Below are 24,345 nucleotides of genomic sequence, written 5' to 3'. Positions count from 1 at the left end.
CAGGACGAATAGTCAGCTTTATAAGTCGGGATAGATGTCTGTTCCAGTGCTCTTACACACCAGTGGGTACATAGAGCAGACGTTTAGACGTGCGTTTAGCCCACAGTGTGATTGTGTACGAGTGATCTCTACGTTTTTTACCGTGCGCCTGCGCAGAACGCGGGAAGAACGGAACGTCATGCCTATATACACGACAGGCGCGTGCGCGCCTATGTAGGTGGCCTCACAAGCAGTTCTCGTTGTTCTCGGAACGTGAGACTCCTCGTTTTATAAAGTGGGGGGCGTCAGAGTGACCAGCTACGAGCGCCTCTACTTTTCTGTTCACGCGCGCGGGTTTAGGTTCGCGGGCGCTCACGCTGTCATGACACGCGCTGCCGTGTTCCACACACGGTGGCGTCTTGTTCAAAAAATCTTCTTTTCAAGAAGATCTTCACAGCTCGATCTTCTTCAAAAGAAGACGTGAAGCCGTGAAGTGATCAAATATCACAAGGACCAGGAAATATACAAAAGAGGCTTTGAAGTTTTGCAGGTTTTCCGGACGGCAAGCTACGCTCGGAGAGCGCGGCGTGACACTTCTGATTGTTCTCCAACTGGCAACTCCTGCACGGTGGCAAGAAATTGTTGCGGAAGGAGGTCTTCGTCAGCGCCGTCGGTGCTGATGTTGCTCATCATGGCAAAAGCAAAAATTAGGCGATAAAAAATGAGGAGCTCGCGGTAGACCACGTAATTGCGTCTCACTATGGGCAACCCGCCGTGGTTGCTTAGTGGCTATGGTGTTGGGCTGCTAAGCGCGAGGTTGCGGGATCGAATCCCGGCCACGGCGGCTGCATTTCAATAGGGGCGAAATGCGAAAACACCCGTGTACTTGGATTTAGGTGCACGTTAAAGAACCCCAGCTGGTCCAAATTTTCCGGAGTCCCCCACTAGGGCGTGCCTCATAATAGACAGTTTTAGTTTAGCGTGGTTACCGGAATAGCGGGCGTACCGGAATAGCGGGATCGAAGTGCGCATGCGCAGAACATTAACCGACCCATACCGTTTACCGTGCGCACGCTATTTCTCAGAGTTAACGTTACCGTGTTAGCGTGGTGTACGTAGTGTACGTAAAACATGGCGGCGGTCCCGGTCGCCCGCTTCGAACTGAATTTGGCGCTGTTTTTGTAGAATTCACTTCGTTCGTAGCAAATGACTGCGTAAACGGCTTTTGCTTAGTCTCATGCCGCTTCGCCGAGAGAGTGTTATGGCTAATTTTGAAGAATTTTCGAGATCGCTTCTTGTTTCGAACGCGCCTAAGCCTAACGAGAGAAATTTTTTCTGAGATGCGAGCGCCATCTATCGCTAAAGTCGGGAGATAGGCGCGACGACGGCATATGGCCTCTGCAATTGGAGGATTTCGGAGGCTATGTTAGACAGCTTGTACTGCTTGTCTGTTTCGCTGCAGATCGACGGACATGTGAAGTAAAAATACAACGCGCTCCTGGCTTCCATTGCGCTGTCTATCGCACTTTCCGGACGAGCACACACATAGAATTAGGTACCCTGTGTATGCGAAATTCAAAGCGTAATGGAATAGCGTCCCGCACGTAAACTACGCTATCACGCTATACTAAAACTCTCTTTCTGCAAAGTTCGTTTGCGGAACGGTAACGCTATTTCCCGTAACCCCGCTATTACGCTAACGCTAAACTAAAACTGTCTAATCATATCGTGGTTTTGGCACGTTAAACCCCATAATTTATTATTTTTTTCAGTATGGGCAATGCTGAAAAAGTTATTATTATTTTAGCACACCATAGAAATGGGTATTTATTTATTTATTCATAAATCAAAATTTTAGATTTATTTATTTCCAACTATTTTTATTTTTGTACATGTTTATTTCGCGTTTCTATACTTCAGAACAATATTCGTGTATATTCCACGGAAATGGGCGGAGGAAAGCTAAATATATCTGAGTTGAATCTGTGGATCAACAACTTGGCTGTGTGCTACGCCGACCCATTGTCCCGCTAGAATTATTGAACCGATCCCTATACTGAAGCAGAGTGGCAAGAGACATCGAAGGATAAATATACCACCAGCAACTAAACGCTGAATACGGCTCATTTGTAAACGCATTTCACAACACTTACTACGAAGTTTGCTCAAGTAAAAAAAAAAATTATGTCACGAAAAATATGTATCATTAGACAGTGTGCGTACCGAACATGCAAGCGCGTTGCATGCGCACGTACAGAGGAAAAGTTATTCGTTATACCAGGTTTAGTTGCACGTTCCATATGCGTCGCAATGTGGACAGTCTTATTTGAAGCAATTTTTGCCTTGATGTTGCGTGTTCCTCAACGCCATCTCGTGCAATACTGAATAAGGCTCACAGAGCTACGGAGTCATCGTCATCGCTGGCATCACCAACACTAGCGCCCACCAATGGGCATACGCTCTGAAGCTCTGTACGGCAGTGGAATTTCGTGAGAACGCTTCGCAAGAGTCCGAAAAGCAGACACGTACGCAGCGCGTGGCGTTACTGTTACGTCCTACACATGGAAACCGTTGATACACAACAGTCCTGCTTACGCTGCACTAAAGCTCGAAAGTTTTAGTGTAGCGTTCTCAACTGCTTGCGGCACTACGTACTATTTATATGGCTCCGGGAGCGCCGACAATTTTAGTTGACCGTACGCAAAAGTTGAAAAGTGGGCCGTCCGGAGCTGTCAGTAAGCTTGCCTCGGGTGTTTTACCGCACCATCTGAAGCCGAAGAAGAGGACTACGTTATAGCCAAGATTAGTCAATACAAATCGGGTGTAGTTGCCAGGAGATGGAAGATTTTCAGGCTCGCTAAAGTTCGTGCAGCAACACCGTGCGCTAGCAGATGCTGCGGGCGTTGAAAGGTAGCGTTGTCGGTTGCCGCAGTCTAAATTTGAGCATGGTGAACTGCACAAAATCCTTGAACGAATTCAAGTTACTTAAGTAGACAAGTAGCTATACATATAGCGCAATGGCGACATGTACATAGTTTTTGTTGTAAGATGCCATATCTTGTTGCTGTTCGCGGAAGTATTGCTTGTTTTGCTTTCAGTATATATAGGCTCAAGATCTTGAGAGGGAACCACGCAAGGTCCCCAAAGTCCGTAGCACCCGCAATGCAAGCTACGTAATACTGCGTGCGTACGTATAACAGCACGCATCTTCATAGTACGGTTAGCGCCTGCGCAGTCTCATTCATTCTAGCGTATTGCGTACGCTATGCTCTGGCGGATGCTCAAATAAAACTGTCTAATGCCGATTTAAACTTGCAGCGGAATGCGAAACAAATGCTCCTGGCCCAACGCCGCATAGGTGCCCATATCTCTCTCAGCCTCCTTTCGCCCAACACGTGATGTGATGCAGCGGAACGAGTAACGGAAGCTAGTGCGGTGCGAACGCTTGGCATTTAACATGCGCATGTGTCAAGCACTTGTGCCAGCTCGTGACGCGACAGTCTTGACAATCTCATTCGACAACTCTCATACAGCGCACAGGTATATCAACGGAAATGAGCTGTCAACAGCTTTCCCTCAATCTGAGGCTATTTCGCTTGTCCTGATACCAAGTTTTTCTCTCATCATTGAGACTGCTTATGCACATTTACCAGTGCAGTGTAGCTGACTGGATCATGCTGTGGTGTAGACTTATCACCATTCCCTCTATGTTGCCTCTGTTACGGTGCGTTAATTTGCTTGCCTGCGTCCATTTGGAGGTTTGGCGGGCGGTATTTGGGGCATCATATCGCGTTGTGACAAGTAGTTCATCTGCCTACCACTTTCTCTGTCTCTGTCTTTCAAATGTAGCAACAGCTTCTTTCGAAAATGCAATGTAGCAGACATAGCCCGCGTAGTTTAGATTTCACCACAGATGGCCGTAATTTACCCGCATAAAATAAACAGTGAACTGCATGTCACCTCTAGTTTTTGCTTCTCTTTCTCTCTCTCTGTTGCCATGTGCTGTCTATCCGGCAACGCTATCATGTACTCTTGTCCCACGTCTACGTCTCGGCTTAGCGGGAGGCTGTAACGGACTCCTCTGGGTAGGCGTGGTTCCTCAACGAGGGCATGGGCGATCGAGTCACGAAGGCAGGACTAAACCTAGCGGAAATGCGTCAACTGACCTAGCGCGTACCATTTGTCAACCCGGTTTAATGGGCAAGGAAGTCCACGGAACATAGCTGCAATTACGCGGGGACTCACTGAATGAGTCACAGCTGAGCTGTAATGCGTAGGTATGAAGAGTACAATTTGCGTCGGCTCGCACTCATGACTGACCGGAAATACATGCATTCCGTGGCTGTATTAGAAATGCTTGCCGCTCCCAAAGTTCAACATTAAGACAAAGTCAAATCAGAAAGCACTTCCTGCGTGAACAATATATCTGAGATAAAACGATAGAATACATTGGGTTCGTGACAAAGGCGAAAATATATGGGTACGCCCACAAAAGCAGAAATAATGCCCTGGTTGTAACGCGTTCTTGAGCTCAGCGCAAAAAAATAAATAGAGCGTAAAAGTGTAATGAAGCTCGCCAGTCAAAATACAGGCTTTTTTTTTTTTTTGTCATCGGCCTGCGGCGCGCGAAGTGTAAGCGAGATGAGGCGTTGGGAGCTCGTATCTATGTACATGGGAACTGAGAAGTCGATTTTCTCGGCAACCACTGCACCAAATTTTATGAGAATTGTTGTATTTAAAACAAAAAGTGAAAATCTAGTGCCTGCAGGAAGCGACTTTTTTATTTAGGCCAGCGATTTCTTCATAAACATTGTTGGATATCGCAAATCTCCAGAAAACAAAACTATCAGGTTTGGAACCATGTAACTCAGCAATAAAAAAAATATATCACAATTCTGTAAATTGCATAATCTCAAGCGGACAAAATTTATGTATTGTGCATGGCTCTCAAGTACACCAATATAATGTTAGTAGGACTTTTGCAAAACCCCTGTAAACATTGTAACACATTCACGTAAGCTATAAATTGATATATCAAATTTGTCCGCTTCGGATGTTCTAACGGATGCAGCTTAAAGAACTACGATGTCTGTTGTTGGTGCAGAATTACTGGTTTGTAAACTTCGTTCTTCTAAGTTTTTTTTTTTGAAATTGCCGATTTTCGACAATTTTCGTAAAACAATTCAGGCGCTAATTCGAAAATCCGCTTCAAATAGACAGTAGAATAAACTGTCTCTCTCAAATGCAACCGATCTCACAAAAAAATTCTGCGTTTCACATGTATTTAAGCAGGCGGCATCGGAGTTAGGCCGGAGCTAAAGCTTCCTCTGAAGCATGGGCTTTAATTACATTTCAATTGTTCAACGTCTGGAAAGCCCTAGATATGAAAACTAACAAGCCGACAAACAAACAGGAACTTCAAGGGGCTTCAACTTCAACCAGCTACTGAAGTGTTAAAGAGGACAGCCGCGCGCGTTTCCCCCTTCGAGTTCTATCTTTCACAATAGGCTCTGCGTCCTTTATATCATACCACCACGTGCGAATAATGGACGTTGTAAATACCATCAGCATGGGTTGCGCTCACGGCTCGCTATGCTGAGCGGCACTATATTATCTTCGAGCGTGTAGGTAAGCACCTGGTGTTTACATGGCGGAATCAGCTGTGAGACAGTCTCAAGAATACCTTGCCGCGGTGGCTTCGACGGGACGTCGCCCGGCGTCTGAGCGTCCCTTTTAAGCTTAGACGTAGCGACGCAGACACTCTAATCGAAATCTGTAGCTGCAATGGCACTCACTACAGTTATATCCACCACGTTTAAAGCGCGGTAACTGCGACGAGCGCAATGGACGTCGTGACTCCAGGTGACGCACGGCGGGAAATACGTTCCACGTATAGTTCCCGATAATGAACGGACAGCTGTCCTGGTTATAACGAACGTAATGTGCCTTTCCGTACTTTACGTACGGCGTCTTTAAAGTGCACACACAAATACATCAAATCTACAAACACCAAGCGTTTAATGTAAAGCTGGTTTCTCCTCATAATGGCTTTCAATGAGGAGAAGCCAGCTCTCACGAATGGCTTCTGCATCTAAGTACTCGCATGCGCTTGTGCAAGGACGGAAAGCTTTCAACGCGTATGTCATTCCAACGTGATGTAGAAAATATGCTCATGCGGATACCTTGAGCTTCCGACAGTGCGCTCACAACATACCAGGGAGGCACCATTGCGAAATACATTATTGCTCAGTGTCATATGCACATTTTCAATGCCTATTGCCTGCCCCTTCAGATATGTCACTGGGCAGCGTGTCATGGCTTCTAGGGCTCCAAATCTGCGCAGGGTGAGAACGAACGTGACTCTCACCCTCTGCACTCCTGGAGCTCGGGGGAGCCAACACCGATAGCCAACGCTTAATCCTAGGCGAGCTGGGATCACTCGTTGACATTAAAAAGCATACGCCAGGTATACGTGCGGCTAATAACGAATTCTGGTAGGCTAAACTAGAGGGCGAGTACGATGCTACAGCCGCCGCCGTGTCTCAGGGGTTATCACGTTTTCCTGCTCAGCACGGGTCGGGGGTTCGATTCCTTGCCGCGGCGATAGCATTTAGAAGGGGGCGGCATTAAAAAAAAACGGGAAAAAATGACATGCTTCTGTGCTGAGCTTTGGGCGCACTTTAGAGAGCTCTAAGCGGTCAAGATCGATCCAAAGCCAGCAGTACTGCGTATTTCATAGCCAGATTGCCGCTTTGATGGACAACGCACCGTATTTTAGAAGGGGGTATACTGAGCAAGTCGGTATGTATTCATCCCGACATTTCAGCGCGAAAAATGCACAAGGACGGTATTTCAGTGGATATTCAGAGGTTATTCAGATGTTGTTTCAGTGATGAGGACGGTAAACTACACAAGACCGCATGACACAGCTCCCATATCGTGTGGTCATTTTAGTTATGTAGTTATGTTTGGTTTTGGTGTCACGCTGTACAACAGAAGTGCGGAACTTCCGCTGCACGCTTCTTGTTGCTGTCCCCTCGTTAGTTAGTTATAGTTAAAGCCGTTGCAGTTCTAGTAGTTCGAGTTATAGCGAATATATTTATTCATTTATGTATTTATTATCATACGCTCAGGGCCCAATGGGCATTACAGGGGGGGGGGGGGGTACATGGCTTACAGTAAAAAAAAAACAACATTCAAGCCTATAAGGTCAAGAATAAGAAAAACAGGCAGCAACAACAGCAAATAAAAAGAAAGAACAGCAAAATTAGAGTTATTTCAAAAGATGATCTGTTACAGCAGTCTTGAATGATGATGCATCGGCTAAGGTGCGATAGAAGAGGGAAGGTGGTTCCACCCGGAGCAGGTTCTTTGCATAAAAGAATACAGGAACATATCAGTGCGACAACGAGGAAAAGCTACCTTATTACTGTGATCGATACGGGATGACACGTACACTGGCTGTGAAATGAGTTGCTGATTTAATGAACGGTGATGGAACACTTTGTGAAATTAATAAAGGCGCGAGATTTTGCGCCGAGTTTGAAGGTTAGGAAGTCTAAGTGACGATTACATCTGCGAGACACTAGCGGTACGTGAATAGTTCCACATGATAAAACGGGCTGATCGGTTCTGAAGGGATTCTATGGATTGAATGAGAGTGCGGTGAGCCGGATCCCAAACTGCACACGCGTATTCGAGTTTCGGATGAACGAAAGTTTGGTAAAGCATTAACTTTAGGCGTTGTGGAGCTTGGAAAAAATTGCGTCAGAAATAACCGAGAGTGCGATTTACATTACCTAAGATATAGTCAATGTGAGTATGCCCCGACAAGTAATCAGATATGCAAACATGTACATATGCTAACACATAGATATGTATAAAGCAGTTCTGTCGCCAGCGACCGATTAAGGAGGAAAACAAGAGGTTTGCGATGTAACTTCAACAGTGTTCTTTTTGTGTCACTATGAAACTTATATCATGTGGGGCTGCGATTGACTGAATGCGGATTCTTGAGCTTGCCGGTGCTCAGCTGCTAGTTCGCGTTGCGGACACTTCCACAAATGGAAGTCGCAGTCAAGAATAAGTTCGCATTCTGTGTGCAACCACGTAGTCTACTGCACAATTTCCAGATTGAGAACCCAGATGACTGCTTCTCTTTTTTTTAAATCCAGAACCGCCACACTGGTATTTGAACCCACGCCAGAGAAGCAATGTGCACTTGGGGTTTGAACGCGCTCACCATAGAGCGCGAACGCGCAGTTAGCGCAAGGCAATGAGTGCAAGGCTTTGCGCTCCACAAGGCTCTGAGAGCAGTGGCGTCTGGGCATTCTTTTCGGAGGCCAGAACGAGCAATACTGCAGTAAACGAGGATTACATTATCTACATCGCATAGCAATTGTTCTCAAGATGGTTCTGCGTTTGCGTGCAAAATTTCTTCGTTGTCATGCTCGTGAAAACAGCGTTGGCGGCACAAGAAAGCGCATATGACAATTATGACGATAACCCTCAAACGTGGCACATATACCCACACCAGAGGATTCGTCAAGCACAAGGTGGTTGGCGGAAAACAACGTCGAAAACATCGGTAACGTCAATGTCAACAGCGACGTCGAAGCGAGAACTCCACATTATTTACACAGTAGCACACATATTTTGAAAACCACCAAGTGCCCTATATAGCAGCCCTGCAAATGTACAGAGAAAATGAAGAGAGAGAGAGAGAGCAAGCGAGAGAGGAAAGGCAGGGAGGTTAACCAGAAGTCAGTTTCCGGTTTGCTACCCTACACTGGGGTGGGGGATAAAGGGGTTGGAGAGAGTGCAAAGAGAGAGAGAGAGCGAAAAAAAAAACAGAAAAAAAAAACACAGGCATTGGTAACAAAGGGGGCGTTCCAGTCACAGACGTTCACACAGGCCAGTGGACTTCAGGAACCGCAGGAGCGCTTGCACGGCCTTCTGATGCGATGTTGAGTCGCGTCGATGTTGCAGAATTGTTTCATCCGATAACGGCTGGTCATCCAACTGGTTCAGCACGACGGAGAGCGATTGTCTCTGCACACTGTATTGTGGGCACTGACAAAGAACATGACGAATCGTTTCCGCGTCTCCACAATTGTCACATGCTGCACTGTCGGCCATCCCTATGCGGAACGCGTAGGCATTGGTGAACGCGACGCCCAACCATAGCCTACACAGAAGGGTCGCATCTCTTCGGGGAAGTCTTGTTGGAAGTCTAAGGCTTAAGGTTGGATCTAAGGTGTATAATCGGGCGTGCATAAAATGTGGTTTATTCCAGTCTGATGAAGTGCATTGGCGTGCAAGCAGGCGGAGCATCCTTGCAGCATCTGTCCTAGACAGCGGGATCGATAGGCGGTTGTCTTGTTCATGAGCTAAACGAGCAGCTTGATCGGCACGTTCATTGCCAATAATTCCACAGTGACTTGGCAGCCACTGAAAGATTATTTCGTGTCCTTTTTCAGTCAGGTGATGTATGGCCTCTGTGATTTCGAAAACCAGCTGTTCCTGTGGACCGCGCCGTAAGGCTGACAATAAACTCTGCAGTGCCGCCTTCGAGTCGCAGAAAACGGACCATTTGTGTGCTGGTTCATCATTAATAAAATGTAGTGCGACTCGAAGCGCTGCCAGTTCTGCTGCCGTTGACGTTGTCAAGTGAGATGTTTTCATCTTGATAGTGGTGGCTTTTTCTGGGATAACGACAGCGGCGGTAGAGCTGTTCTGCAAGACGGAACCGTCGGTGTATATGTGGGTGTAATTCCGGTACTTTTCATATAATAGGAGTAAGGTAAGCTGTTTAAGAGCCGGCGATGACATATCTGCTTTTTCCGGACGCCAGGTACTGTCAGGATGATCGTTGGCTGAATGAGGCACCAAGGAGGAGTGGAAGGTCTCGCGGCAGGTGTGAAGCAAGATGGTATAGCCTCACGATGTGCGGATATCATTCGGCAGAACGAGGTGTGTGGTCTCTCGACAGGTAGAGAGGCTAGATGGTGGCAAGGAGTCCGTGCAAGGTGCCTTACGTGCATTCGTATTGCTTCAACTGCGAGGTGGGTCTTTATGAGGTGGTCTCTGGCGATTGCAATAGTTGCCGCCGTTGACGCGTTGAGAAAATGAAATCGCTCAAATCTCGTATGCGGCAATGCGTCATTTCGCTCGTGACATCAGTTTTAGCAGAAGTTTTCGACTCGCAGTTCACTAATCCCCAAGCAGGACCTTCAAAACCCGTCATCGAGCCTGAAAACTGCCTCTTCACCTGCGGCCTAAATGTTGATTTAAAGAAACTAAAACTTTTTGCTGCAAGAATTAAGATTTGAAGGTCATCTCCAATGCCACGCTGCAGTCACGTTGGGCAGGTTGTTGCTTGGACGTTGTCCTACTGGACGATGGAAACAAAGAAATGTGACTGGCCTAAGCAAAAAAACGACAATAAACATGATGAACAGAGACCATCTGAATGACATATATTTAAACTGCAAATATAGAACCGCATCGACAAAAATAGAAAATAAAATAAAAAATAGCATATGCTTTGGGCCACACAGCTGCAAATAACAGGTTCCATAGGGCTATATATTTCAACTAAATAAATCTACCTCACTTGGACAGGAGGAGCCTGAGAGTGCTAAAGTCTGTCCATATGCGTAGTTCTAATTCCACAACATGCATTACTATGTCACACAAAAAGGCAGCCGACCATGATATGTGCGGTTTGAATGACGGCAACCCATAATCGGCAGGGTACGATTTATAGCAGCTGCATGGAGTTGACTTTGGTGTAACGGCGCTTCGGTGCACACAATTCCGCGTGCGCACACCAGTGCTACATGCACACACAGTCATTCTCTCCCTCTTTTAGGAGCCAAGCTCCTTAGGCTCTCACGATATCCGTTGTCGCTGTCGTCGTCGTCGTCGTCGTAGCTCGCCGTCGCGCATGCAGTGCGCAAACCGCCGCTCCGAAAACCCTCTCCAAGCAAGCGCACGACGTCATGCGCAGAACCGTTCGCAGAGCGCATACCGACCGCGCGCAGGTGTGGCGCCGGCGCCGCGCCGCTGTCGCTACACTTAGCACTACAGTATGGAGGAGCGCGAACGTAAGCGCAAACGTCGTGACTCTGATCCTACACTTCGAGAACGAGACGCGGCAGCCCAACGGCAACGCCGCGAAGCTAACCCCGAGCTACTAGCGCGAGAAGCAGCAGCACGCCGGCAACGGCAGCAAGACCCCGAAGCGAAAGCTAGAGCAGCAGCCGTAACCGTCCAAGGAGCTTCAGTCCATCATCAGCATTCACTTCGTGGATCGGCTGCCAATTTTTTTCATCCTTCTATTCCCCCTTTCCCTTACCCCCCGTGTAGCGGAAAGGTAAAGTGTAGGGGTGTAAACCGAATGCTCATCTGGTTGACCTCTCTGCCTTTCCTCTCATCGCTTTCTCTCTCTCTCACGCCCACAACGCATTTATTATACTGCATATTTATTTATTTACAATTCGTACTTTGAATTAATAAGTTTTTATACGATCGCACCCCCCCCCCCCCCCCGTCCAAACCACCCTGTAACCGCTGTGTTCTTGTCCCGTTCACCATAGTTCGTGAGCCCAATTATTTGAGGAGGGAGCAGTCAACCAACCAACCAAACAAACAAACAAACAAACAAACAAACAAACAAACAAACAAATAGACAACACAAGGTGGTGGTCTTCACTGTGGGAGAGTGCTGCTGTCGCAGTAAATGATTTAAGAGCCGAAAGATTCGCTGAAGTTTGCGGTCTTTCTTGCTTGTGTGCGTGCGTGTGTGTGTGTGTGTGTGTGTGTGTGTGTGTGTGCACGAGAGAGAGAGAGAGAAAAGACGGTATGTTACGGGTGCAAGTCAAAGGGTCAAAGTACATTCATCTGAATCATTAGCATATCTAACCCGGCTGCAAGTGAAGATCTGTGAATGCAAGAAGACGAGGTAACAGAATTTGCTGGATGGCGACTGGTGCGGTTATTACACATAAGGAGAGAGAGAAAAATGTTCCTTGGTGGGTGCTATAGATGACTGCCTGGCCATACGTCGAGTATGCTTTTCAAGATGACGAGTTTCATACATGAAATGACACATTCAGTATAGTGCGCCTACGCACAGAACATACGCAACCACACACAGTAAACAGTTAGTAGAGTGTCTGGTCGAGACCATTGTCTCTGAGAAGAGCCATGAGTGTCTTCGTTGCGCGCAAAGCACAACCGGTGCTGTTCCCAGGTGGCAAACCAGTGGGGCGAACGCACCAAATTGCAGTTTGCGCGAGAAGTAGATCGTGTGGGCGCGTCAGGAGCAGAACTCCATAGCCACTGCTGATAGCCACTGAGTCACCACTGCGAGTCTACTATAGCGACCCATCGAGGCATCTGGGGTGATTTAGCGCGCTAACTGATGCCGTGTAAACATGAAAATTGACATGTGAAAGTAACATTTGCAGTCGATGTCACCAATAGGTCCTCATTGTCGCTCCCCATCACAACAGATGGCACACTGAGAACACTTGGAGGTGTTGGCTTCGATTGAACTGCGGCACTGGCATTCGTTAGGTTCGCATTAGATTCTTAGTGGAGTAAGAATGAGATTTAGTGGATTGTGAATTACTTGCACTGGTTTCACACTCAGTTTCGCTGGATTGCGCATTCCACCCTCAAATTCGCTCTCATAGGGTCGAAGATGTTCTGTTTTCTTGGTTTTTCAGCTGCCCTTGGTTGTTTCTTGGTTTTCTTGGCTGATCAAGCTGCCCGCACAGCTCATAAAGAAGATCACAAACGATCCATACCACTTTCTAGGACTGACGCTGCACGGAAGCTCTGCGTGCTTGCTCGCCAACGCACAAGATCACAATGGAATGAATCGCACTTCATGCATGCTCGCTTATACTCTCTGGACCCAACCCTAAGCCTTCGAGTACCATCAAGGCTTCGCCGAGGAGACGCAACTCTTTTGTGCAGGTTATGGTTGGGCGTTGCGTTTACCAACGGCTATGCGTTCCGCATAGGAATGGCCGACAGCGCAGCCTGTGACCACTGCGGCAATGAAGAATCAATTGTACATATTTTGTGCGCCTGCCCGCAGTACAGTGCGCAAAGACGTTCTCTTACCAACGCGTTCAACCAATTGGACGACCTGCCTCTGTCGGAAGAAAAAATTCTCCGCCACAGACTGGACTTAACGTCACAGAAGAAGGCCGTGCAGGCGCTTCTGCGCTTCTTGCGAGCCACCGGCCTATCTGACCGACTGTGATTACAACACTTTTCCGGTGCAACGAAACAATCGCACACCTTCCTTGTGAGTGCCCTCGTTTTAACCCGCAGAGAGCAGCTCTCTCAGCCACGATATATATACTGGACAAACGCCCAATAACGCAAATCAACTTCCTTGGAAACTGGCTTACACGAAAAACAGCGCGAGCCGCCTTGAAGGCACTGTTGCGTTATTTAAAGACACCGGACTCTGTGACAAATTATGACTCTACACTGTGTGACTCTACACTGTGTGACTCTACACTGTGTGTACTCTACACTGTGTGACAAATTGTGACTCTACACTGTGTGACGTAGGATGGGACGTTGACACTGTGCAACACTAGAACGCCTTCTCAGACTGCGTGACTATGCCCACAGAAACAGTTGTTTTGTGTGTGTGTGTGATTTTCTTTTTCCTCCTTTTTTATACTTATTTTTTTCTCTCTCTCCTGTCGAATCCCTTTACCCCTTCCACAGTACAGGGTAGCCTACCGGAGATAATGTCTGGTTAACCTCCCTGTCTTTCCTTTACCTTTTCTCTCTCTCTCTCTCTCTCTCTTTGGTTTTCAGCGCGTTAGTAACGTGGCCTTTTAGTTTTAAACTAATTTCATCGGTTATACTCCACTGAACTGAACGCTCCCCTGGAGCAGGCATAAGACGCATTTTCATCCATCCCCGAAGGGTTAAAGCGCTCGGAGAAGCGAACAGAAAGCAGGAACGAGGATGCGTACGAGAGCAGTGAGCAAATATTGTATTGCCCGTAGCTTCAAGTGCTTTACTGGTTTAATGCCTACTGCAGATTGTATGTACTGTGGCAGTCAGCGTCCCAAAGTAACTCTGACGCTGAGAGAGAGAGAGAGAGACGCTGTAGTAGAAACTGTAGAGGCCTGCGGAATGAATTTGACCACATATAGGGTTTTTTAACGTGCACGTAAATCTACCTAATTAGTACACGAGCGTTTCTGCATAGCGCTCCCATACAAATGCGGCCGCCGCGGCAGGGATTCGAACCCATTACCTCACACACCCCATAGCCACTGCTGATAGCCGCTGAGTCACCACGGGGACTCTACCATGGGGGCGCATCGAGGCGCCTGTCTTGGGGTGATTTAGCGCGCTAACCGATGCAAAAACCAAATCTGGGCGCTGTAGCAGTGGCTGCTTTCACCCCCCCCCCCCCCCCCCCCCCCCCTGGAACGACACGTAAATAAGACCAGCGCATTAGAGTGCTCGCGCACACGCATCGTGCTGGGTGCGAACCGCACAATTGTTCCGGCAGGTTGGACGTATACTCCTCTCATCGGGACGCAGGCGAACAGCGTTCGAACGGACTCACGGCCACAGCGAGTGCCGCGGTGGTCGGGTCCGTCCTGCTGTGCCGCCGCCTGCCCGCCGCGGAGCTAGAGTGTACTAGAAGCTTTTGAGTGGCGCGACCGGAGCGCTGTTCCCTTGCTTGCCCCTTGCCCAACTTGTGGCGAAAGTAGCGGCGGCGCTGCCATCGCCCAATCTACCCAGGTTTGCTCGGCGGCATGGTAGCCTCTGTAGTCGGCATCTCTGTTTTGGTCGCGTAATGGCAAAAAAACAGCGTTTAAACCATTGTTACGCGCCAGGTTGCACAACTGGATATCCGCGTGTGCAACAAAGTCGAAAGTTATCCCTTTTTAAGGCCCCGAAAGACGAAGAACGACGACTTCTTTGGGAGCGGAACCTCCATCGGCTTGACAAACCGCTTGACGCCGATTGTGCCGTGTGCGAGTTACACTTCGAACCGCATTTCATTGTGAGAGACTACGTGCATGTGATCGATGGTGTTGAAGTCCGTATTCCTAGGGGAACGCCGATGCTTGCCCCTGATGCAGTCCCGACGATCTTGCCCAACCTGCCTGCATATCTGACGCTGAAAACTCCGGCTCCACGGACCCAAACAAAGCGGTGGCATCAGGGTGTGCCGGCTGAGAACGACAACAGGAAGCGGCGCCGCATTAGCACTCCTGCGCAGGTGCTTGTGGACACTAACTCACAGAACACACTAACTGTGCAACTTCTGCAGGTAGCGACGAAGCTGACAAGGCAAGCTCAAGTCCCTCGTCTGAAGCGGTTGTCACTCTCGACGACCTTCGTGGGCTTGACCTACCGTCAAAATCATGGGCGTTGCACGAGTTTCCCGGGTTTGACGGCGTGTCATACGTAGCGTGCTCACTGAATTCTAGCACGCGTGAACTTTCCATTGAACGAGCCGTATTCTTCAGCAGTGCAAACAACGGAAGCGTGGAATGTGAAGCGTTCGTGCAAGACAAACTAATCAGCAAGTCTAGTTTAGTAATGGTTCAAGAGGCCTCAGATGCCCTGCAGCTTGTTGCAAGCGTCCCACTCTGTTGTGGAGCAGCAGAAACTGGGTCTGAACAAGTCGCGAGATGAAAAACGAAGAAGCGCACAGCAGCACCTGAAATTGAGTAGGCTATAAATTGCTGCATTGGCATAAAAGGATGTCAGTTTTTGAGCATATTTTATTACTATTAATTTTTTTAAGGGTCACCAAGAAGAGAGATGATTTTTCTGAGAAGAGGTTTGTAAGCAAGAGAACGTGCAAACTCTGACGCAAAATCTGAAAATAAAATTTCATCTTGAATCTTTTTGTATTACTAAACCTGTGATGGTTAATTTAGCAGCTTTAGGGTTCTCGGAGCACAATTACTCGAACTAAGCTGATTCATTGTTCCACTTTAGAGTCGGTTTAAACAATTTTGCAACCATAATAACATTTTTATTTATTTAAATGCATTTTACAAAGACAACCTAAGCTCTGCTATTCTGTTTTGTTTTATGTTATATTGTGTATCCTGGCTCTATAATTTTATTCTTTTTATCATTTTTAATTGCAAATGTATTGTTTGTATAAGTATGCGATTGTTAATAGGACTTTGCAGTGGTGTTGCCTTTAAACTCTCGAAATCTTGCACTGCTATGTTTCACTGAAGGCGTTTTTCTGCAGCATTACGTATGTGCATTTTTGTGGGTCCTACAACAATAAACGCATTCCCATATTTTAAAATGATAGGGTGCTCTGGAAAAACTCTGCTGTTCTTCAGACAGTGACATTGTCAATAAAGCTTGCTTTTGTTGTGAGTGAACGCAACCACAAGCAACGCGCCCTTTATTTGATTCCAACATTGGTGTTTTACGTGGAACTGGCGAGTTCTTCGTCTTATATGCAACACATTGTTTTTTTCTTTTTTTCGAGGGGAGGGGGGGGGGGGGATGAGGGAGGCTTCCGATGTGTGCCGGCTAGCTGGTATCTCGTGTAACTGTACACTGTAAAAAAAAAAAAAAGGGGGGGGGGGGGAGCGCTCGTTATGCGGTACGATGTGCTACCCTACTTCAAGCTGCAACACAGTCGGCGGCAACTTCAGTAACAATAATGTCAAATAATATTTATTTGCATTAACATTTTTGGAAAAGGGGGTATAACAAAGAATGAAAAAGATCATCCTAGGCTCGACGGAGCGGTACGAACACGTACGCGGAACGCCTGCCAGCCATCCGCGCTGGTAGATTGGTCGACGCCAGCGCCACCGCATCATTCCACGCTGAAACGGCCGCGCTCAGGCAGGCGCTCGCGCCACTCAAAAGCTTCTAGTACACTCTAGCGGAGCGAAGCAACAGGTCCCCCGCGGTGATTGCCCTCGCTGCCGCCACGGGACGCTCTCGCCGTGTGATGTCGCAGAAAGAACTCCACAGATGGCGCCACCAGCGTTGGTCGCTTGTCGGATGTTGCCTGCGCCTGGCATATTTGCGCACAAACACGCAGCTCTGCGGTGCGTAGCTGGCCAGCTTTGCTGGTGCCACGTCGGGCAGTAGATGTTTGCTGTTGCGGCAAAAGTTGGTACTTGACTGTCGTCGCGCCTGGAGAAGTCTTATCATCGTGCTAGGAATTTTTAACCCGGAAATGAAAGTGTTAAGAAGCGATGCTAGAAGAGCGGTGGTTATAGCACCCAGTCCTGCCCGCTATAACATCCTACTATAGATTATTTCATCACCATGCTGACGTTAGATCGAGCAATTGTTTGTATTAAATGCTGCAGAAGGGCATTCTTAAAACACATGGAAAGACGGTTCTCCTGATGCAATATATTTTATTTAAGGCCTCCCTCCTCGTATTATTTGTCGTTCACGAGCAATATATACACTATTATCACGCTATAGTGGCGTTGAATAGATAGAAACACTATCTCAAAAGAGTGAATAAATAATCTTATTCTTTATTGAGCGAACCTGTGCCCAGAACGCAAAAGAACACCGAAATGACAGAAAGCCGCGCATGGTTGGCGGTCGTCGAATCTGTATCACGCTACCTGAGTACGCCTGCGATTGACTGATCGTGCAGAATACAGGCAAAATTCCGGAGCATAGAATTAGAGATAAAGCAGTTTCAATTTCGTTATAACTTGTGCACTGAGCGTGGATTTAGGGGAACGATGTGATGATTATATGCCGGAGGTATCCACTGCACATTTCGATTCGAAGGCGCGTGCAATGGCTACAGCAATGTGTATGTGCGTGTGTGTTTTTCTTTTTTTTTTCCCCAGATTTTGTGTTCCGAAAATGATTGCAGATGGGGAACATCCCAAAGCAGTTGGTAGTGCTCGTGTCGTTTCGAGAATAGCCTGCTTTAGTTAAGCGCCGCTTGCAGTCGCTTAGATGATGGCGCTCAAGAGAGCTATATGTACACCGATCTTAAATTCTTGATAATCGCTTCTGTGACGTCCCGTCGATGGTGCCTGCAGAACGACAAAAAAGGCCAAGCGGACGGACTATTGCCTTCCCACTGCCGGTCTCAGTATTATGCGCACGCGCAATTGCGTTCCCGCTGACCGGCTACATACAACTTTAAGACAAACGCATCTCAGCTGAGCGGACTGTCAACACTTAAGTAAAACTGTCTAATGTGCTATAGCGTTTTCGGCGTGTGTGCTCAACCTTAGTATGACTGGCTCGCCTCGCTAGCCAATCTTAGACATCGTTCACGAAATTTTCTATACAACAAGCGCCCGCTTGACCGAGAGAAATAACATTACGACAGTGACAATTAGGTACAAACTCGCACACAAAAAGTAAAACAACGCGCACGGGACGCTATGGGACCGTGCAGCGATTTCGATTTGTTCGTCAAAGGATCACCATTGTTGACTATGAGACGTGTCACAGCATATCAGCGCAATAAAGAACATGCGAGAAACGAGCGTATATCGTCCAAGGTGCGTTTGTGTCATTTCAGCGCAAAAGTTAATAGGGTGGCGCTAACACTGCCGCAGTTCCGGATTTCATCTCTGACGAGGAGATCCATCCGTAACGTTATTCGTATGGGTTATCGCTGTTCTGACAAAAGGACCCACTACATTCATAGTTCAGATGAATGTGAAAGAAAAAAAAATTAAGTCCACGACGCACATCCATTTAAGGCCGCACGATATCCACAATATTATCGTGGAATTTTCATTTCAGTTGGTAATATCAGAGAAGACGTGTACGCCAACAATACAAGCATGTTCTCTTGCAGCTTGTAACTATAGCATTCTGTGACCCCCGGGTCAAGCAGCGCCATACAATGCTTCTAATGCGCGTTTTATCTTTGCATTTCAGTTTCATAAAATATTTCGATACAACTATATATCTGACTACGATATATACCAGTCTAAATATATATGAATCCGAATCGTGAAATTCACAGCTGAAGCCCGCAAGTGAACGCAGACGTAACCTCGAAAGGGAAAAAAGAAGTGATAATAAACTCTACCGCCTAACTGCAGGGTTCACCGCAACTTATACAGCATGCATATATATTGACCCTTTTCGCGGCGATCCCGTGGGCGCTGCCATGTTTGATCACGTGATGACGTGTCCATTGCTTGCCTCAAGTGCCTCCGTTGCCTCCTTGTTTACAATGGAAGTGTATGACGCCGGCGCGGCTAAGAAAACCTCTGTTTTCGGAGATATCGTAGACGGTGACTAGGTGGATGACACGAAGCTTTGATCACAGCTTCAGAGAACATGCAAAAACGCTTTCGGAGCTGATTAAGCTATGTCCAAACGGCGCAAGCAGCGTATATGGTGCTTGTTCTAAAAGCAGGGCTAAATATGTATTCCAAGCTATCCAAGCATTCCGATCATGAATTCAGTCAGGATTAGTGTGTTTTGCTATTTGTTCTTTATTCGTCAAATAGTTTGAAGCAGTGGCTTGTCAGATCTGACTCAGTGAAGTTCCTCGGTGCGGCCACTATCTGATTATTTTCTGCCTCATCGCTCGCGGCTGTGCTCAGTTCCGATAGATTTGTTCTTGCTACGCACAAGGCTTGAAACGTAGCTGTTTTGTACATTGTAATACCTTGTATCACATGTATATTACAGTTAGAAACTCGCTTACTCTTGTGGACCGTCACGAAACATTCAACTTCGACCATTAGTCCGTGCGCCATCAGTGTAGTCCGTCATTTATTGTGCGTATACAGTGCGCATATATATTCAAGTGTGCGCCCATTCACTTATTCTTGATACGTCGGCGATAGAGTGCCATTTGGGACAGATGTGTATAGATAACGTGCGCGAAACTTACTATGACAGAAAGCGGCGCTACACCCTTTGTCATTGTTTAACGAGTGGTACTCACTCTTGCCGACGTTCTGGGGATGAAGCCCTTTCTTTGAAGGTTAGCGATAGAAGGCTGGCGGATGAGCAAATTTCTGTATCCTCGAGGAAAGCCGTACATCACGTGGTGCCGGTAACACGTTCGGACAGTTGCAGCAGCGGTCCGCGAACTTGGCCACACAGATTCATTCTATTCCTTAACATGTCAGTCACTATTTTTGCAGCCAACTACTGCACACGTCTTCAATCCACATGATCCAATCTAGCATGATTGGAGCACAGTGTGTTAGCGAAAACTCAGTTGCATTTCCGACAGCTTATCACACAGAAGCAAGGCAGAAACGGTAATGGTTTCGTATTCGTGCGCGGTCGCTGAGGAGAGGTATGGCGCGCCGCCGTGAGCGCCATCTCGTTTCTCTGAAACAAACTGCTCCGCGAAAAGGGTCAATATTAGCAGGGTTTCCAGGCCGCAGACAAGTAGCGCCATCTTCTTTGGCCGCATCTGGGCGTCCGTATCGTCTCTATACACGCGTGTTCGCGCAGTCCCGTCGGAATGGCATCAAAGAGCAGCACCGCATCGCAGAGCTCTGCACTCAGCATATGCTTGATCACATGATGCGGTGATCCCCTTTCCTGTCATCTCCACAAGAGGCCTGGGGCGGGAGCCGTGATTGGTTCACGCTTTCTCTCTGGAAACATTGTAACAAGCGTCGATCCGCTTCGCGTATAAGCGCAGAGGGCGTAAGGCCTGGCTCCGCGAAAGCCAACAGAATCACGCAGCGACAAGAATAACGACGTCCATAGGCGCACGAAGTCGCGTCATGTGAGAACCCAAGCGTTCTCGTGGGACGCGTACGTACGAGTTAGATATACCCCCCTACAACCGTGCAGTATCGAGCGTGAGCACTTGTGCCGCGCGCCCGCGGCAAAAGCCCGGCATAACCGTGTGATAGTCACCCCCCTCGTACGCAGCGTCCGCCCGGAACGTGTGCCTCTGGGCCATCCATCAAAATTTTGCCTGGACACATCGTAATGGCACACCTTTCGACTGTACAGTGTTGTCGTTCTCTTTTTCGTTTTCTTTCCTGCTCCGCTCAGCGGAAGAAGGCGACCCAAGAAACGGAACGGCTGAGCAGAAGACGGCAATAACAGCGGCGAGGTTCAAATCATAGGGAACAACAAATAGCGCCGTCAGTCTGGAACGAAACTATAGCAAAACGTATTCGGACGCACGTCGCACACACACACACACACGTGTGTGTGTGTGTGCGTGCTTTTAAGCAGCCAACACCCTTGAGCGATTGTGAGACACGGCGTGTTGATATAAAAAGCTCATAATGGGACTCGTAGTACTAAACAGTGCGCGCAAACAGAAACATTTAATATGGGATGCTATTCTGTTCATTTCTTAATGCACGTTTAAAAAGAAGGATTCGCGGTCTTTTTCTACACGTCGGGCACTATTCTGCTTAGAATTAAACTTAGGTGATCGCTTTAAACGAAAAAAAAAAAAAACAAAACGTTATCGCGACTGTACCTGTTACCTAACCATCCCTGACGCCGAAGCACGCCCACGCCAGCAAATTTCGCTGTGATGAAACAATTACCCTTATCTGCTCAAAATAATCAAAGCCCACATCGCAACGTGCTTATGTTTCCATCCGCGATTGGCCATCGTCGTGTCCATCGTCTCCTCATTACGCAGATAGCTATCATGAATGGCTGGCGCCCGAAAGCTGGCCAATGAGGAAGCCCTCTAACTTAAGAGACTGAGAGAAAAAATCGCAAAATATGGTAATAATGAAAACACACTACAAGGAAGAAAAACAAACGATCCCGCATTTTCGGTGCTTGAAGCAAGTGCATAAATTTATTATAACCTGCTATGTGGCATTAGAGAGTTTTAGAATAGCGGCTCCAATAGTTAGGGGCCCCAAAGAGCTTTGCGGGTGTTAGCGTTGGAGGCACACAGGAGTGGAGTTTTAGAATAAGGCTTTGCGTTTGCGGATAGCGTCTTGCGCTTGCAGCGCCACAACGGCGTAAAAGGTAAGCTATTATAAATATTCAAATAAAATATAGCATTTTATGACAAGAAGAGTAATTTTGACTTTCATGTGTTCGCGTTTAATTACAATTTAGATGTTATTCTATTAGCAGCAAGAGATTTGTTGTGCTTAGTTTTGGGTAACCAACCTTACGTGCCTTCACCAACTAATTTATTCTACAAGTGTTAGGCCTACGAGCCATGAAGGCGGCAATCAATTCGGAATCAGCGGCGTCTAATGAATCAGTCTTCATTGCACACGTTAGTTGAGAGAAAGCGATAACCGCAGTCACTTGTCCAAGCGTACGAACTTCTCGCGTTACCACTATCGAACCCAGTTTGGTGCTAGTTAGGTTGTAGCGTCGCTTCGATGGGTGCCGTCATGTTTGTTGATGCAAAGTTTTTAGGGCTCCCGCTAAATCGGTGAAACAGCGTGCCCGACGCAAAACCAAAACTCAGTTTGCGTCTCGAGCATGCGCAGTGGCTTCGACGGTATTTCTTTGGGGTCAATATTCTAAAACTCTCCATTAACTTGCAGAGTTCCAGCGAGATGTCAACATTTCGAGCCATTTTCTCATCACAAGCAAATGGAAGGGTCGCCTTAGCAGTGAATACAAATACTGTGCAATACCTCGCCATTCACTTACATTGATTTCTTTTAGGGCTCTACGGAGTTCTTAAGGTGTCTCAGAGATCGCCTAGATGCCTAACATTTACCATGTGTCACACGTAGCTTGTGCCGAAATTTTTAAATATGCAAGTGTCACGTAGCTGGACAGAACCGAGGTAATGTTGTTTGGCGTCCCTTAGAGCAAGTTACACAATATTTCTTTTTGCACTTCGCCTGACTACACAATTAGTTATCATTCATTAATCAACTTCATTAAATATTTTAATCAGAGTGAAAGCGTTAAAGAAAATTGTAGACCCTCCTGAAAAAGTCACAATCCAGCTTTCTGTTGCTCAGTACGTGCTACATAAAAGTTTTTTTCCAAGCCTGAAAGACAGCCCACAAAATAAAATAAAAAAAAAAAAAAAATACGGCGCAACTAGTAGCGGGGTACGTTTTCTTCTTAGTGTGTGGTTTGCTAAGAATATTTTCCTACAGCGCTGGTATTCACTCATCCTTAATCTAGTAAAATAGACACCCACAATCGACCAAAGTCACTGAGCAAAAAATTCCAGAGAACACAATCATTTTCCATGTAGTAGCACCTTTTAACACACCTGATGAATGTCTATCGCAGTGTACGTGTCTGCCATGCGAATCGACGCAACCTTCTGTTCTTAGAGGCAACTTTATTTAGCCTCTCGTTTTTAAATTGTAAGTTTTTCTGTACTTGTGGCGCTTTTGGCCATCAGTGACGAGACATCTGACCAACGTATTTCTTCATTGACTCAGGCCAGCCGCAATTTACTCTTTTTACCCCTGTTCTGGGCTATTTGCCGTAGCTTTGTGGCGTGTCATGCTTACTTGCCCATGCAGGGTGATCATTTTCAAGTTTTCCGGAATTTTAAAAAATCGCCTGTGGCACATAGGTAGCATAATTCTTGTCCTTGAACAGAATTATTCGAAGAGGCGGACATGCATGAGAAATCGAAACACATATTCAACTAATCACTAAGAATTCACTAATTAACTTCTTAATTAATTACTATATGGTACATATTGCAAGTTACGAATTGTAGCCGGTGAGTTTGCAAGACGTATCTACTTGAAATAAATCTCCTGGACGCGGAGTAGCCGGCATACTTGAGACAAAGGCTGCACATGTCTCGAGTAAGTTTCCTGATATAAGGGCGTGCACTGATACACCACCGCAATCTCAGTTGACTGTACATGACCACTGAGCGTATAACCATTTAGTTAATGAACTGGGGTGGCTGACTAAAAAGACTAGGTGACTAAAAAGTTATTAAATGCACAGATCGAAATGCCTTGCGGTGTGGGTGTGGGTTTCTCAACTTGCACAGATCGGTGTTGAAGAGACTTCTTATTTTGATTTTGTGCACAAGAGCAGATCACTCACCTGACTACGACGTCTGTGAACCCGTGCCTGGCTCCTAGTCCTCTTCTCTTTAGCCTGTAATATCAAAGAGTATAGATGTCGTTGAGCTGTACATGCAGAAATGTTGCGCTCCATTAGTACATAACACTCGAGTTGTTGAACTTTAACACAGCTCCTTTAAAGGCTGGTCAAAAGGTTTGCTGCTTATTATTTGAAGAAAACACAGAAATTTGGGACATTTTGGGTTCTGCTATCGTTATCAGCAAACACCACACGCAAAAAAAAAAGAGATCACCAACAAGGTGTTCAAAATTAAAGAAAATGAAAGTGATACACATAGCAGTTCTCGCACAAAAAAGAAACGAAAGGCTTAACACCATGCGTAGCCTG

General features: G+C 46.9%; 1 protein-coding gene across 2 annotated transcripts in view; it reads right to left on the bottom strand.

The window, feature by feature from the left end:
• LOC119437472 (uncharacterized) overlaps positions 1 to 24,345 on the bottom strand; it is a 258,469-nt gene that overhangs the window by 115,928 nt on the left and 118,196 nt on the right. For both annotated transcript variants that reach the window (XM_049660595.1, XM_049660594.1), the window contains exon 2: positions 23,977 to 24,030. The gene's annotated coding sequence lies outside the window, so the exon portion shown is untranslated. The remainder of the gene's footprint in view (positions 1 to 23,976; positions 24,031 to 24,345) is intronic.

This window comes from Dermacentor silvarum, chromosome 1, assembly GCF_013339745.2.
Source record: "Dermacentor silvarum isolate Dsil-2018 chromosome 1, BIME_Dsil_1.4, whole genome shotgun sequence".
Lineage (NCBI taxonomy): Eukaryota > Metazoa > Arthropoda > Arachnida > Ixodida > Ixodidae > Dermacentor > Dermacentor silvarum.
Note: the sequence above shows the minus strand (reverse complement) of the source record. Positions and strands in the feature narration are given on the sequence as shown.